The following is a 15835-nucleotide window of genomic DNA, read 5'->3' on the forward strand; positions in this document are numbered from 1 at the left end:
ATAAGGTTTTATGATTTTATGTCCATACTGTGACCATGTAGCAACAGCTACATTCAGGATAATATTTTTGTCTTATTTTGGTGATTTTAAGCATTAGCGAAACTTCTGTCCTGGGTCAATTGATTTCACATAGCAACATAAAAAGGAACGCCACACCTAGCGTTAACAGTGGCGGCAGCTCCAAAATGTAACGTTGTCTTTCAGTAAGCCTGAGGCATTGTGAGTGAGTGTGTGCTGAAGCTAGTCGCTAGCCGGTGTGGTGTGGCGAGTGTGTCACTACGCCAGTAAAGTAGTTCTTTGGCATAACAATGTTAATAACAATAATATTAACAATGTCTCTGTAGCTTGGTTCATATGCACGTCGCATTATATGTAAATGGGGAATTGGTGACGGTTTTTGGAGGTTACGTTCTTCTGAGCTGTTTTTATATCTTTAGAACGCACAGAAAAGAGACATGTGTGTTCATGTCCCACAAAAGGATTGTGGATGATGGGCAAAATTTCAAAAAGTGCACTTTTCCTTTAAGTGCTCATGCAGGCACAAGCTAAGAAATGGAATTCCTATGGCGTATCATGTGGTGCATTTTTTAAATGTAATTTTACTTTTTAATTGATGTTTATGCATATTGCTCCTCACTTCCTTAACATTGTGCCCTGAAATGCATTTCCACATGTAGTGTGTATATTTGTTCACAAAGAAGACACGGTAGAGAGCAGTTGAAAAACCCCTGCACTAGAGGGCGCTAGTGAGCCGATTTCATTTCAAAATACATTCTTTGGGGTTTTTTTTGGATAGTTTCTGGGAAATCCTGCGCACAAAAATATAAAAAAAATCATAAAAATAAATGTTTTATTTTTAAGAGTTTAACATTTCTCCTTCATTTACCACTTCCCGTTTTATTTGACAGTCTTCCTGTTCTTGTTTAATTTCCCTCCATTTGGTCCCACACACTTGCTCTTAATTAGTCCCGCCCCTTCACTTCCTGGTGAGTATACAAGTTCGGTATTCCTCTAGTTTTTATCAGTTTTTATTCCTGTCCGTCGTCTTTTGGGCCTTTAACCACATCCAACTTTCTTTGTCAGTGTCCTGAGAGTGTAGTTCGGTCCCCGAGCGCCGCTTGAACGTGTGTTGTCTCCAAAACGGCCTCATTATTGGCTTGTTTTACACCCTTACAGATGCGCCATCAAACTTAATGACAACCTCAAGGTGAATACCATTATGGATTCATGTCAATGTTTAACAGCGGGCTGCGTGGAATGGCTTGATGTAAAATGCTAAAGATGTAAAAACTACACCATAAAAGTTAAAATGCTAATCTAAATACAACACAATGCATTAGTTTAATGAGGCTGTCGCTCCTTTTATTATATGTACCTTCAGTAACTGCTTTATAATGATTTTGATGGCTGTCTTGTAGTGAGGAGGATGTAGCATGAGCTGTGTTTTTCTAGCTTGCTGACACAAGTGGTTTAAACAGGTTTTTGTTGGTGTACATTCTCAGTTATTCAGGTCCACGAAGATTGAACCAAAGGCAAGTGGTCGACTTCGTTGTTGGTGAAAGAGGTTTTTCCTCTCTGAAGACATCGTAATGGTAAGCCTCCGTTTGCCTTGTCGGCCATTTTGTACAATAAAAGTTAGCTGCGTCTCAAATTTACTTGAACATTTAAGTATGTTTGCGGGTCGGTCAATCACAAGTTGTCTAAAATATATTAATTCATAAATCATGCCGTTTTGTGGTTGGCAAAAATATGCATTTATATAAGCAAATTGTATGTAGCACTTTCAAGCATGAAAATGACTAAATGAACTAAAATACAAATATAAGGCATTCAGAAGACTCATTCAAAGACATAGTGGTGATTATATAGTATTCTACACTGGTCACTAGATGTCAGTAATGTTATGGTCATGTTTGGTGAGACACACAAGCACCAGACTTGATCGCCCAGAACAACAGGCTTTTATCAGGCACAGTAATCCCTAACTCGGGCAACTGTTGTCGTCGTAACGCACACCAACCAAAAACTCAACTCAACTCAACTGATACCCCCGACATCATTTACTGTTCCCACACATTTACAGCAACACACAGGAGCATACTGTATTTGTCTTAAATGGGTTATTTTCTCTTATATCTACTATTTTGGGTATATATGTGTGTGTGTGTATATATATATATTATATCTACAGTGTGTGTGTGTATGTATGTATATATATATATATATATATATATACATACATACATACATACATACATACATACATACATATACACTAAGTACCCAACTAAAGAACACAATTGGTTCCAGACGACCGTTCTTATGTTGAATTGTTCTTAAGTAGGGGAAAAAGTAATATTACCAATGATATAGGTACTACATGTACATGTATACATATGCAGTATATGTGTATGTATGTAAATATGAGTTTGGATGCAGTAGTAATATTAAACGAGGATAATTAATGAAAAAAACAATAATAAAAGTGATATAATAATATGTAATGATAAATGTTATTTACCTTTTGAAGAGGAGTCGCCGAGCATACGTCGTTGTGGAGGAGTTGGAGGAGGAGATATTGAAAAAAAGGACTCGTCGTCGTTAGACTCTTCTAAAAGAAGTAGTGTTCTATGGGTGGTGTAGAATTAAGCAGGCCTATTAACTCTTCATAAACTTTAATCATACGCTCTGTCCGGGTTGTACAATTTAGCTTTCCATTTAGCTTCACACTGTATCTCCCCAGTCTAACTCTTCCTCTGTTGGTCTCATTAGCTCTAAGGCCGCATTAGCAGTGTCACAGTGCCCTCTACTGGTCAAGCATGTACAGTAGCAGTATAAATACTGATTGAGCGACTGACTACAAGGCAAAATAAAATAAAATATATACCAGTCGGCTTGTGTTCCTATCTGCGAGTGTTCGCTAGTCGGGTGTTCGTAAGTTGGGGACCTAGTGTATACACACACACACACAGTATAGTGCAAAGCTGACTATAGGGGTGTTATTTCATGTCTAGAGGGCTCTAATAACGTTAAAACCACATTTAGAAGGGCGTAAACATTTATGCTACTTCTACTTTGAGGAAATTCACTTATCACAGTGGGATCTGGAACATGATAACCGTGATAAACAAGGGATTATTTTTGGTCAAAGGAATACATTTTTTTTTCCCTCAATCTTTTTTTTTTCCACAGAAAATTCACTTCATTTATGCTAAGTCGGTGATGATATAGTAAATATGTGATAATACAGGTAAATGATAGAGGATACATGTTAAGGTGATGAGCTCGGCCATCCGGGAGGGGCTCGGAGTAGAGCCGCTGCTCCCTCACATCAAGAGGTGCCAGTTGAGGTGGTTCAGGCATCCGGTCTGGATGCCTCCTGGAAGCCTCCCTGGTGAGGTGTGCTGTGCATACCCAGCCGGTAGGAGGCCCCGTTGCAGACCTAGGACACGCTGGAGGGATTGTCTCTCACAGCTGGCCTGGGAACTCCTCCCGGTGGAGCTGGAAGAGATTGCCGGAGATCAGGAAGTCTGGCCTTCCCTACTGACACTGCTGACCCCGTGACCCAGACCCAGATAAGCGGAAGAAAATGGAATGGATGGAACAGGTACCGTGTTTTTTGTTTTAAAAACCACACAATTTGTGTGCTTTTTGTCGATTTTTTTGTCACACATCGAGATTTCGCATTTTGTTCGGCGGTCCTTGAACGCATTGTCGTTGCTGTGAGATGCAAAAGTTAAACTTAGAACAATCTGGCCTCAGAACATGCAGCAAGATGTGCACAAGTTGACAGTATAGGACGGTAAGTCATATACAGGATTATGTAGACGCGACTTGGAGAAACGCCTTCTCCGACAGCCAGCCGGGACGACCCAGCGGCCTGGAGGGCAGGTGAGCCTCATACTACCGTGAGTAGAGTAAGGTAAGGTGGAGGCGGCAAAAGTTTAAAGACATTTTCTCATTCAGTGGCAAACGGTTGATTGCAATTGCACGTCAAGTCTCATAGAACCCCCTCAGACTGATTGAGAGCTGCGGTGACAATAGTTGCATTAATTAACTTACACTTACAAAGCCTCAATGTCATCTCTGAACACGTTTGGAAGTCGGGCACAGTTTACGGGTCAGTTAATCCCTCCCTGTCCCTCAGCGGGCCTCCCTCGGTGCCCAAGCGCTTGCAAAAGAGCAGACTTCATCTGCAGCAGGTGCAGCTCTAATGATGCTTTGATGCCATCTGTCAAATCCCATCACTTGCTGTGGCGCCTGACATTTCCGCTGATGGCTCCTAGCAACCACTTCGCCTCCGAGATAGGCGCTACATGCTAACAATAAGGGAGGAAAAACAACAACAAAACAACAGCTGTGAATTTGCGACACGCCCTCCAGCAGCTTTTACGACGTAAAGAAATTACGTTTAATTAGTGGCTCTGCAAGTTTTGCTTTCTCTCCAATGATACTTGCGTGTCGTCGCACCATTAGTTGACGACGTGTGATTGGTCTGTCAAAACACAGCATGTCCTTAAGGCGCTCACCCCTCCCTCCCAACCTTCTTAAATGTGTACTTTTTTTGTTTTCTGGAGTCGACACTTGCCTGGCTGACTAACTTGTAATCATCCTACTTGTGTGTGATGTGTGGGGCGCTGTCTTGTCCCGGGCAGTCCCATCAGAGTCAAGTGTTGCAGAGTGATTGCCTTCATCGTGTCAGTGATGGAGATAGAACACAACACACTGTCCTTGTGCAGTGTGTATCAAAGGCACAACAATAGCGATATAAAAAAAGACAGCATGTGTGTGTTTGTCTTAAGTATCCAAGGCCTTCTGTGTCCTCTGTGGGGATTTGGGCCTTTAAAAGGCGTAGCCAATTAGTGTTTTTCTTTTTCTTCGGGCACCAAATTATAAAAAAAAGTTGCAGTGGACTCGTGGAAGTCAAACAGTTTCTTCCAGGAGGCTGTTTGACTTATGATTTATTTTGGATGACAAAATAATTTATCCCATGAAATCAATCCGTTTAATGTGTCAAACATAAAACGTTAAAATACTGCACAGGTGAAGTTACTGTAGATGAGGAAGGTGAACTTTTTGGCTGTTATTTTCGATAAAATTTCAAGAATTAATGAGGAACGATGAATTTTACATGACCAGGCGTCTGTCTGGACACATCTTGCCTGTGTTGATGATTCTCAACTGGTGGGCCGGGACCCAAAAGTGAGTTGCGGAGCTGTTTTCAGTGGGTCGTGGGGCTATGCCTGGGCAAAAAATTAAAAATAATGTAATGACCCAATGTCCGTAAATGCACCTTGTGTTCTTGCACTCATTAACTGATCAGTTATGTCAATTATGTAGCTTTGGCTGCTGATTGATGCTGATGGAGTGCACTATTTGCTGGCACTCATCTCAACTTGTTTGCTGTCTAAAGTAGAACAACGTGATGTCAGCTACTACGCTGCTCAGTACAACACTGCCGTTGAAACAGGAGTTCAGAACAATCAAAGATTCTCTCATCCAATTTAAAAACAAAAGCGCAGTGGTTTACCTTATTGAATTCCTCAAGATTTGATCAAATGCTCACCATTATGAATGCTGAAGTTAACGATAATCTGTAGCGGTACTCATAAAATAATTCAGCCCTTTTCCCTCGCCTGCTAACGATATTTCCCAAGCTATAGCTGCTGAATGCTAATAGTAAACAGCGATCTGAGTGGCAGACAGCTGACATGTATACTAATAATGAACGTCAATGTTGTTGAAGGTATATTCTGTCCCTTGATGGCCCCTAATCAGCTCCGCTCAGTCAAGCTCGTCCCACCTGGACCAGCGGCCTACTGATTTCCTGTCAGAGGGTCGAGCGTGCCGTAATTATGCTCTCCATTTGAAATTCCATCACTCTCCGATTCACACCAAAAAAAAAAGAGATGCGCCTCATTGAGATGTAGGCGGGAATGCCGCTCTGGGATGTAGTCAACGGTAAATTTTCAATTAAACACACGGTGGCCTTGCTGAATTGTTTGCGACCCGTGGGAACGATCGGGGGCACTTTAAAGGGGCCTTGCTGAAAATGCGTGAAAATACCTTTTATATGCTTGTAGAAGGTGAAAACCTCTACTATACTGGAGGGGTGGGCTTTTGACTTACGATGGCGGATGTTCTGGGGACACCTATTACTACCATAATGTCACTAAAAGGTCAATAGGGGATCAGTCAGCAATACATTTTGCACGTCATCATCGTAACTCTTAACTGTGTGAACGCTGAGAAGCAATTTTACCATTGAAAATGTTGGGGTGATTTATTTGGCGCCCCCGACTGGCGGAAAATCATTTTACATTGTCCATTACTGTAATATTCTGCCTATTCTACAGGGTGACATGGATCAGGAGGTAGAGTGGTTGTTTCCCAACCTGTTGGTTGCTGGTGCGATCCCCGATCTCGCTATAATCATTCAGCTTATTTATACAGTTCAACATTCAGTCTGTATTTTTACTGTTCTCCATTTCAAATGTCACCATTTTTCGTCTGCTAAAAACAAATATACAAATTTAAATGGTGCCACCTAGTGGTGAAACATTTTCCATTACTGCACCATTCCGCTTATTTTACAGGGTGGCTCATGTGGTAGATTGGTCGTCTTGCAACCCGACGGTTGCTGGTTCGATCCACAGTCCTTGTGTATTTAGAATTTCTTCTGAAATAGCTTCATTTAGTTGATTATACGCCCGAAGTCAGCTGGGATAGGCTCCAGCATACCCCCGCGACCCTAATGAGGAGAAGCGGCATAGAAAATGGATGGATGGATGGATGGATAGTTGATTATAATATCATGCCATTTTGGACTGATCTATGCTTCCAACAACAGTAACCATCCATCCGTCTTCTATGCTGCTTATTCACACTTGGGCCACGGGGGTAAGCTGGAGCCTATCTCAGCTGATTTCGGCCGCAGCAATGGTAACCAATTCGGTAAAAATCACATTGCATTGACATTGTCATTTCCCCTTGTCAAAATGCCAATAGAGCAGTTTGGTCAAGTGAAGAATGAGAGGCAGGACGAGGGAGGGTGAGGGATGAGGGGGGAAAAAAATCAAAATAGAATAATTCTCAGGGGATGCAGACATGTGAATTTCCCAGCAATATATGCCAGAGATATTTCTGGCTGGATGTAATGGCAAGTTGCCATCGCTGAGGGAGGCGCTTCACTCCTTAATTCACTTTGAGAGGATGTGTAAGCATCCTCACGGTGCTTTTCATGTACAGTATGTGTATGTCTGCCATTTGCCAGAGGCTTGTCGGGGGGGGGGATGCTGAAGGCTTTCTGAGTCAGCCTTACACGCACACACACCCTTCTTGCTTCACATCCTCTCACCTGTCACCTGCCCCGTGGCCTCCTACCTGCAGACAGGCGTTGGCCCACCTTAGCCTCCTTTCTCCTTCCACTCTCTCCTCGCTAATACAACAAGGTCTGACTGCTACCCTCTGACAACACTCCTCAACCTTATGGATGTTGTCCCCCCCCACCCCCCGAACACACACTCCCACACACACACACACTCGGTGACTCAACAGACGAGGGCTTGAGGTAACCTTGAGCAGCTGCTGGGATTCATCATCAACATCAAAACGGCTGAAACTCCAGTGGCACCCAATAGACCCCGTCAAGACCGAGGAATAGGGTCAGATGAATGATTTTCCAAAGTTACTTTTGGGTTTATTAGGTATGGTTTATATTTTCAGATAAGTGTAATGAGTTACGTGAAGGAACATCATGGTTACTTTTGCCAATTCAACATGTCTGAAAAGGAGTAGTGTTGGTGTTTTTTTGCCACTATTCGTAGTTGGTCTCAGACTATAACCACAGCGCATACTGCATTGCACCCTGTTAATTTGGAAGTTATATCTTATTCCATTACAATATTGCGTTTTCTTACAGTTTGTCATTTCAATTTTGTTCACTTCCTGTTCATTTCAGCTTGATTAATACATAATTGGACATCTTTCTGCAAAAAGTTAAAACCCCCAACAAGACAGCTAAAGTTTATGCTGTTCCACTCCAGTCCTCTAGGTGGTGGTGATGCACATTGTGAACTGTTTGGCATCTTCAACTAACGCCTGTATTCAGTTAACCGCAAGTTTACTTCAGTCGGAGAAGCAAATAACCACCAGGTTCTGTAATTTGGATTGGCTCAAAATACATTGGCGCGAACACCCTGCGGCTGTAGTCAACTTCCTGGTGTAGTTTTTTTATGAACTCCACAAGATGGCAGTTGCTGCATTTGAAGTACAGTTTTTTCTTAATTATTTCCAAAAGTCACACGAAAAACCGAAACGTTTGACAACTGAAGCAATTTTTCCAATAGGAAATAATGTTAATCCAAATCAATTTGAATTCATGTTACATGCAGAAAATAATGCAAAAATTATTATAAATGATCAATGAAATGGATAAATGAACACTGGACACCATTTGACCTTTTCATTGAAGATTCTTTTAGGCGGGAACGGCGAGGGACCAGGGGAGGAGGCGCCATTTCCGTACTTTGTGATGTGTTCTTTCTTGAATTCAATAGTTTCTCACCTTTATCCAATTGGCACTCGCAACTTTGTGTGGCCCCATGGCAGGTCATTTAGCAGTCTCACTCAAAAACAAATGCATGGTTAGTGCGTCAGCAACACGTAGGTAGCTTTGTTTGCGCGCTCGAGTTCACGAAATGACACAGTACAGGGCAAACAGGCTAGTTTGTTACGTGCAATATTGTATGATAACTCAAACAGTCAGCCAAAACCGGGGCAAAAATTTCTGCTGTAATCTACCTCTGTATGCACTTTAAAATGATGGTTGCGCCACTCAGCTGTTGGCGTAAAACTCGTGCCATGCTGTTTCCAAAAATCACATCAGCAGTATGCCAGTATCAGCATGCTGCCTGAGCAGTTTGCTTCTTATTACTTCTTATTCTTATTGCTTCTTATTGGCATTACAACATTGGTTCTGTTGTTGCTGTGTTGTGCAGTAGATATAAACATATACAGTATAAAATTGTGTTTGACCTTTCATGTCCGACCAAATTGACACACCATTATTAACTACGCGTGATATGCCGCCCTCTACGCGCCGTCAGCCGTCGTGCATGTTTTCATTCCCTCGCCATGTTCGGGCGATCCCGCACTCATAGTACTCGGTGTCCCCTGTCTTGTTTCATAAATAAATGCAGCTACGTAACCCCCCACCCCCATCCGCATTGTTTTTTGCCAGAAGTGCTGTGCTGCTACGGCTCGTCTCAGGGAAATGTGCATCTGCATCACCTGTCACTCTCGGGGAGGCGCAGCGGGCGCCGCTTGATTGACGCCTGCATCGGCTCGCCATGAAGGGAGCCGTCTCGCACGGTTCAGCAGACCAAAAAACGTGAAAAGAGAAAGGAGGACATTTGTGGGCAAAAGTGTGAAGAGGAAGGGGTAAAAAGTGATGACTGGATTACCGTAATTTCCGGTGTATAAGAAACACCTTGTGTTTAAGACGCACCCACTAAATTTAGAGAGAATAACAGACTTGTACATATAAGACGCACGTGTCCACGTCATAAAATAGCATATTGTGGCACCCACGAGTCCGTGAGGACCAGGTAACTCATTGACAGGAGCCAATCACGAGCTATGGGAAAAAAAAACTCTCGACGAGCTTGTCAGCCCATTGGAAACGGTGTAATCTTACAAAGAACACTAAAATCATCACACAGCAATAGAACACTCAAAAGGTAGCTAAGAAATATACAATTACCAATACATGTTTGAAATAAAAAAACATTTTGACTTCTTCCCATAATGCATTTCATCCCAGCAAAGTACAGTATTTCATTGGCTATGGCTACAGGGGCGCTGCAATGCTGCCTCTGTCCACCAGATAGAGCCAAAGAAAGATTCAAGATAAAGCTACTGTTTCCTCACTGACTTGTGAGCAGCACAGTATTAAAGCAATTAGTAGTAGTCCTAAAGTTAAAGGAGATATCACGAGATTAGAACATAGCCATGAATTAGCCGCACCGCTGTATAAGCCGTAGAGTTCAGTTTAAGAAAAAAATAGTGGCTTTTACACCGGAAATTACAGTAAATGTCCGGGTGGATTCTATGCTACCCTTTTCGTTGCTTGTGCAGACCCTCCATGTCCAAGTGAGGAGCATTCGTCACATTTTGCAATCCATCAGCCTCCTCTTTGTTGACATTCGACAACTTTTTTTGAGCGTCGACTGTGACTCTGCCGTGTCACGCAAGGTTGGCGCCGCAGTCTCGCTTTTGAAAAATCAACTTTTCTTGCACGTCAAAGGTGGGCGAGATCTTGGAAAATATGTGATTTTTATGACTGAATGGAAAGCAGACGCACACGGGCACAAGTCGGCTAAAATATTTCAATGCCTCCGCTGAGAATACTCCCCATGCAAGTGCTCTCTACCTTAAAAATGACACTCTTCATGTTGTCTCCTACAAAGGGAATCGTTTAACAGTTGCATTCTGCTGTGTGGGCCTTATCTGTTGAAAGTCAACCACAAAGTTAACAAGTCTCACTTTGCAGTTTATTTGTTTTTATTTATTCATCAGTTGATGCGTCGGCGCTCTCGACAAAGCGAGGTCGTCGTGTTTGTGTGGTGACAGAATGCGTAAAATGGCTGAAGTCACCAAAAAACTAAAAAAGAGTCACCTCGGAGAGAAACATTACGTTGGTTTGAAAATGTGTCACACAGGGACATGAGTTTTTTTTTTTTTTTTTTTTTCAAAAGAGTGGAAACTTGACAGTTTTGTGACAGTCTCCATGGCAACGGGGAGACGGCCTCATTAGAGTGGTATACCAGAAAAATGTGGTGTTTTAGGTGGAGGGAAAAGAGTGATTCTTCAAACCTGCCAGCGCTGACGCATTTTACGTGCTCAACACACTTTTTACACTCTGCAGGTACGCATTTTGTTGCATTTCGCATGTTTCAGTATCAGCTTATGCCAGATGGGCTTGCTCCTCCCCCTGCCAACCCTCTTGAATAGTATGATGTGGACCTCTTCAAGGTTGGATTCCTTGAGGACCACAATGACAGAAATCAATAAACACCCCTGTAGTCACTTTTACACTCATATTTCCCAATATAGTAAACATAAATAAGTAAAATAAGACACATTAAACATGTATATTTGTTTTTACTTCATTTAGGCATTTTTATGCTTGGAAATACATAATTTAGGTAAAAACATGGTAAAAACATACCTATATATGTTTTTAGACTAATAGGCCATATTCAATCATGAATCATTTATTAAGTAAGTATATTTTTGAAAAAACAGGAAAGTGCGACGTGGCGACGAGGGATTACTGTACTACTATAAAATGTCTTCCAATTTGGCAGGTCTGGATTCTTTCAGGACTGCAATGAAATCAACATGGTATTCTGAGTTTTGCTCCAGAGTCGTCAAATTAAATAGCCAAGGGCTGTGATTATGAAACATATTTGCTTCAAAATGACACATTTTCTCAAGCGGATCTGGTGGGCTTTGTCAGTCACTCCAACAGTGTTGCAGTATTATGGCCCTCCCTCAGCTTTTGCAATATATTCCCTCACACTTACAGTTTTACACCTTGTAATATTTTCACGCCTACATACTAATCCTTTATGGCGAGCCATATTTTCCCCAGTGGGAAACTTCCACGGTGGCGAGACACAATCTGATGAAATAAGTAAGAGCGAAGGCGATGCGGTATAATAATTAGTTTCATATGATACTAGTGTTTGGAATGTAATCTTATGCAAATCCGTTTTTATTATCATATTTATATAAATATCACAGTGGAAGGCATTTTAATTCGGTGGTGAATGCGACCAAATCATGAACTAATATTCAACTTGCATTGCATATTTCTTTGTTAACTCCACGAAGTGCCCCCAAGTCGCGGCATAATTGAAAATAATGACAAAGCAACGCCAGAGGCAAGATCTGTGGGGGCTTCACGTTGCATCCTAAACAAATCATTAGCTGGGAACATTTTCACTTAATTCATGGAGAAAAGTCGGGGGGAGTAAAAAGTAAGATTCTCTACTGAGGGCTCACCTTTTGGATGCAAATGCGTGCACTTCTACTTGCTAATGCAAATAATATAAACAGCGCTAACATTTACAATTGTTTATCCCATGTCTTAAAACTATGATTATCAATAAGCAGGAAGTGTCTTTTTCCACAAATATTCTTTTAATGATCACATAAAGGCCATTTTTAAGAGCAGCCATTAAAGTCGTCCTCAAATGGCATCTTTCATCTTCGTGCCGCCGTCCCGGGCAACATCATTAATATGAGTGTAAGTGCATCCGGCGCAGGAAGCTCGCTGCGACGAACGTGCAAAGCAGGGAATTAAGACGTGCTACGACAGGAAGAGAGGACTTTATTTATGGGAGCATCCGGGATAAGCAGGAGGAAATATGACGGCAATACCCGGGGACAGCGCTAAACACCGGGAGAGCATTCCCAGCTGCCTGGAACTAATGACAGCAGAGCATTAATTTTAAGGCTTTAAGAAATGAACATCATGATAGACCAAGATAAGTGTGTATTACCAACAGTCGAGCGTCATGGTCTGGGGCTGCATGAGTGTTTCCAGAACTGGGGAGCTGCGGTTCATTGAAGGAAACAGGAATTTCAAGATTCAAGAGTTTTATTGTCATATGCACAGTAAAACAGGTAGTTCTGCTATGCGATGAAATTCTTGTTCTGTTCATTCTCCCCAAATAAGAAAAACACAAGAAAATGAATAAGAACATCAGAAACATAAATACCAACAAATTAAGCAACAACAACAGAAGAGACATTAATACAAATAAATAAATAAATAGTGTTATGAGTGTGTGTGTGTGTGTTGCGTGCGGCGTGTGTGAGTGCTTCGTTGAGAAGTCTGATGGCCTGTGGGTAAAAGCTGTTCGCCAGTCTTGTGGTCCTGGACTTCAAACTCCTGTAGCGTCTGCCTGATTCAAGATTCAAGAGAGTTTTATTGTCATGTGCATGGTAAAACAGCAGTTATACCATGAAATGAAAATCTTATTCTGTTCATTCTCCCAAGAAAAGAAAGAAAACACAAGAAATAAGAACATAAGAAACATAAACACAAACATATATATCAATAAATTAAGCAACAAAAACAGAAGACACATTAATACAAATAAATAATACAAATAAATAAATAAATAAATAAAGTGCTATGAGTGTGTGCTTGTGTTGCGTGTGGCGTGTGTGAGTGCTTCGTTGAGAAGCCTGATGGCCTGTGGGTAAAAGCTGTTTGCCAGCCTTGTGGTCCTGGACTTCAAACTCCTGTAGCGTCTGCCTGATGGTAGGAGTGTGAATAATGAGTGTTGTGGATGTGTGCTGTCCTTGATGAGGTTGTGTGTTCTTCGTAGGACTCTAGATTTATAAATGTCTTGCAGTGAGGGGAGGGCTGCCCCAACAATGTTCTGTGAGGTCTTGATCACCCGCTGGAGTGCCTTCCTATCACGTGTTGTACAGTTACCGCACCAAACGGTGATAGAGGCGGTAAGGACACTTTCTATAGAAGCAACTCAGGATTTTAGTGGACATGCCAAATTTCCTCAGTCTTCTCAGGAAGTACAGTCTCCTATGGGACTTCTTGATAATTTGCTGGGAGTTGTGAGACCAGGTGAGGTCCTCGCTGATGTGTGTGCCAAAGAACTTGAAGGTTTTCACCCTCTCCACCTCAGTCTCATCAATAAACAGAGGTTTATGCAGCTCCTTTTTCCTTGTTCTTGGGTCAATGATCATCTCTTTGGTCTTATCTGTATTGAGAAGGAGATTGTTATCATGACACCAAGCTATGAGGTCCACCACCTCTCTTCTGTATGACGTTTCAACACCACCAGTGATCAGGCCGATGACTGTAGTGTCATCCGCAAATTTAATGATGCTGATGTTGTTCTGGAGGCCACGCAATCATAGGTGAAGAGCGTGTAGACGATTGGACTCAGCACACACCCCTGTGGGGTCCCAGTGCTCACAATTCTTGAGCTGGATGTGCGATTGTGGACTCTGACTGACTGGGGCCTGCCTGTGAGAAAGTTAAACACCCAGTTACAGAGGGGGGGTGACAGGCCAAGTGTGAGGAGCTTATCTGTGAGTTTGTGGGGGCTGACTGTATTGAATGCAGAGCTATAGTCGATAAATAGCATTCTGACATATGTGTCCTGGCCCTGTAGGTGCGCAAGGGCTGTATGAAAGGGTGTCGACCTGTACCGTGACATACTGAAGCAGAAAACATGACAAGCCCAAACACACCTCCACGATGGCTTGTTGAGAGCTGAAGGTGAAGATGGAATGGCCAAGTATGCCTCCTCCAGACCTGAACCCCCATTTGGGACATTTTAAAGCAGGAGGAAGCGGAAGGTCCACCGGCTTTGTGATGTCATCTTGTAGAAGTGTAGAAGAGGATTCCTGTGCAGTGCTGGTGAATTCCTTGCCCCAGAGGTTAAAGGCATTGCTAGACAACAATGGTGCTAACACAAATTATTCACACATTGGACACAATTTGGACATGTTCGTTGGGAGATTATTTTCAGTGTAGTAGAGTAAACCCTTGTTTATGGTAATTGTTTCCAACAATAAGATAAGTGAAGTAGGATTCCTTATTTATAAATTGAATATTTTTGTAGTTAGAGCATAGAAAACCTATTTAGGACCTTCTGAATACGGTTTTTAACATTAGAGATCTCTAGCAATGAAGTAACACCCCTATAGTCACCTTAATACCTGTATTGCCCAATACAGTGGACATAATAAGAGAAAAGAAGACATTTAAGACATACAGTAAATAAGACTCATGCACGTGTGTTGCTGCAAATGTGTTCTGGGGCTAGGTCAACTGTGTGTGTGAGGGGAGTCGCAGACAGGAAGTGACGTCGGGGGTTGTCTTGTCTTGCTCAAAGCAGAGGGAAAATATTCCATTCCCAACAACTGTATGTTGTGGGTAATTCTGTTTTTATGCTGCACCAGGAAGACAACAGGCCTTTTTACTTCCTCATTTGTCAGACTGCATGCTGGTGGTTGTGGAAACTGCTTCTCCCTACTTATAAGGGGAATGTATTTTCCCTTTTTGACAACCTACAAGCAATTGAGTTAGGCTGGTTTGTTGTCTTTTAATTGTGTTGGACTATGCATTTAGTGGCATCTAAAAGCACCTTCATTGTCATTTTATACCCTGGTCTTGAGTGCACTCTGCTGATTGCAGAAACGGCGCTGCTTGATTTTTGTTGACTTTTGCGAGCAGTTCAACCTTGGAGCGGCTCTACGCCCACTCTAGTTTGTAGTGTGTTTGTTGTCGTTGCAAGCACAGGGATACTCTTGGAACTGCCCACTTTGCCCCAAAACGCAGCGTAACATGGACTCTACCCTTTTAGGATCACACTCATCCCAACTGTCAAGCTCCTAAAAACAACCTGTTCCCCTGTGGCGTCTGCTCTCTGCACAGACAGACAAATATTTACTAATATTTGCAGCCAAAGTGTGTGCGGGAAAAAACATTGGCTTGAGGCTTGACAGCAAATTAGTGGAGCTGCCATGACACGAGGGGTGGTGAGGTCCACTATGTTATTTTTTTAATTTTATTATCACCCCACTTGAATTATTCAATGGTATCCATTAGTATAAGAGCATCTATTTTATATTTAGCTTCCCCCTTCTATGCATCAACACTAAGCCAGGAAAAATTATGTATTTTTACTTTGTTTACCTTGGAAAAAAAAAAGCACAATAAGTTCATGATTGGGATGAGCGTGTCTGATTCTAATGGCATTTAGCTGCCACACGCACGCTCCTGTGCCCA

The 15835-nt window shown here is 42.2% G+C and overlaps 1 long non-coding RNA gene across 2 annotated transcripts in view; it reads left to right on the top strand.

Moving 5' to 3' along the window:
* The first annotated feature begins 911 nt into the window (after positions 1–911).
* The window catches only part of LOC129174016 (uncharacterized), a 57484-nt gene continuing 42560 nt past the window's right edge, over positions 912–15835 (top strand). The window contains exons 1-3 of one of the 2 annotated variants that reach the window (XR_008567345.1): positions 912–986; positions 1084–1207; positions 1503–1592. This is a non-coding gene — a long non-coding RNA (uncharacterized LOC129174016). Of the gene's footprint in view, positions 987–1009; positions 1208–1502; positions 1593–15835 lie in introns of those variants that run through there. The other variant, XR_008567344.1, reaches the window with a different exon arrangement.

Source organism: Dunckerocampus dactyliophorus, chromosome 21 (assembly GCF_027744805.1).
Source record: "Dunckerocampus dactyliophorus isolate RoL2022-P2 chromosome 21, RoL_Ddac_1.1, whole genome shotgun sequence".
Lineage (NCBI taxonomy): Eukaryota > Metazoa > Chordata > Actinopteri > Syngnathiformes > Syngnathidae > Dunckerocampus > Dunckerocampus dactyliophorus.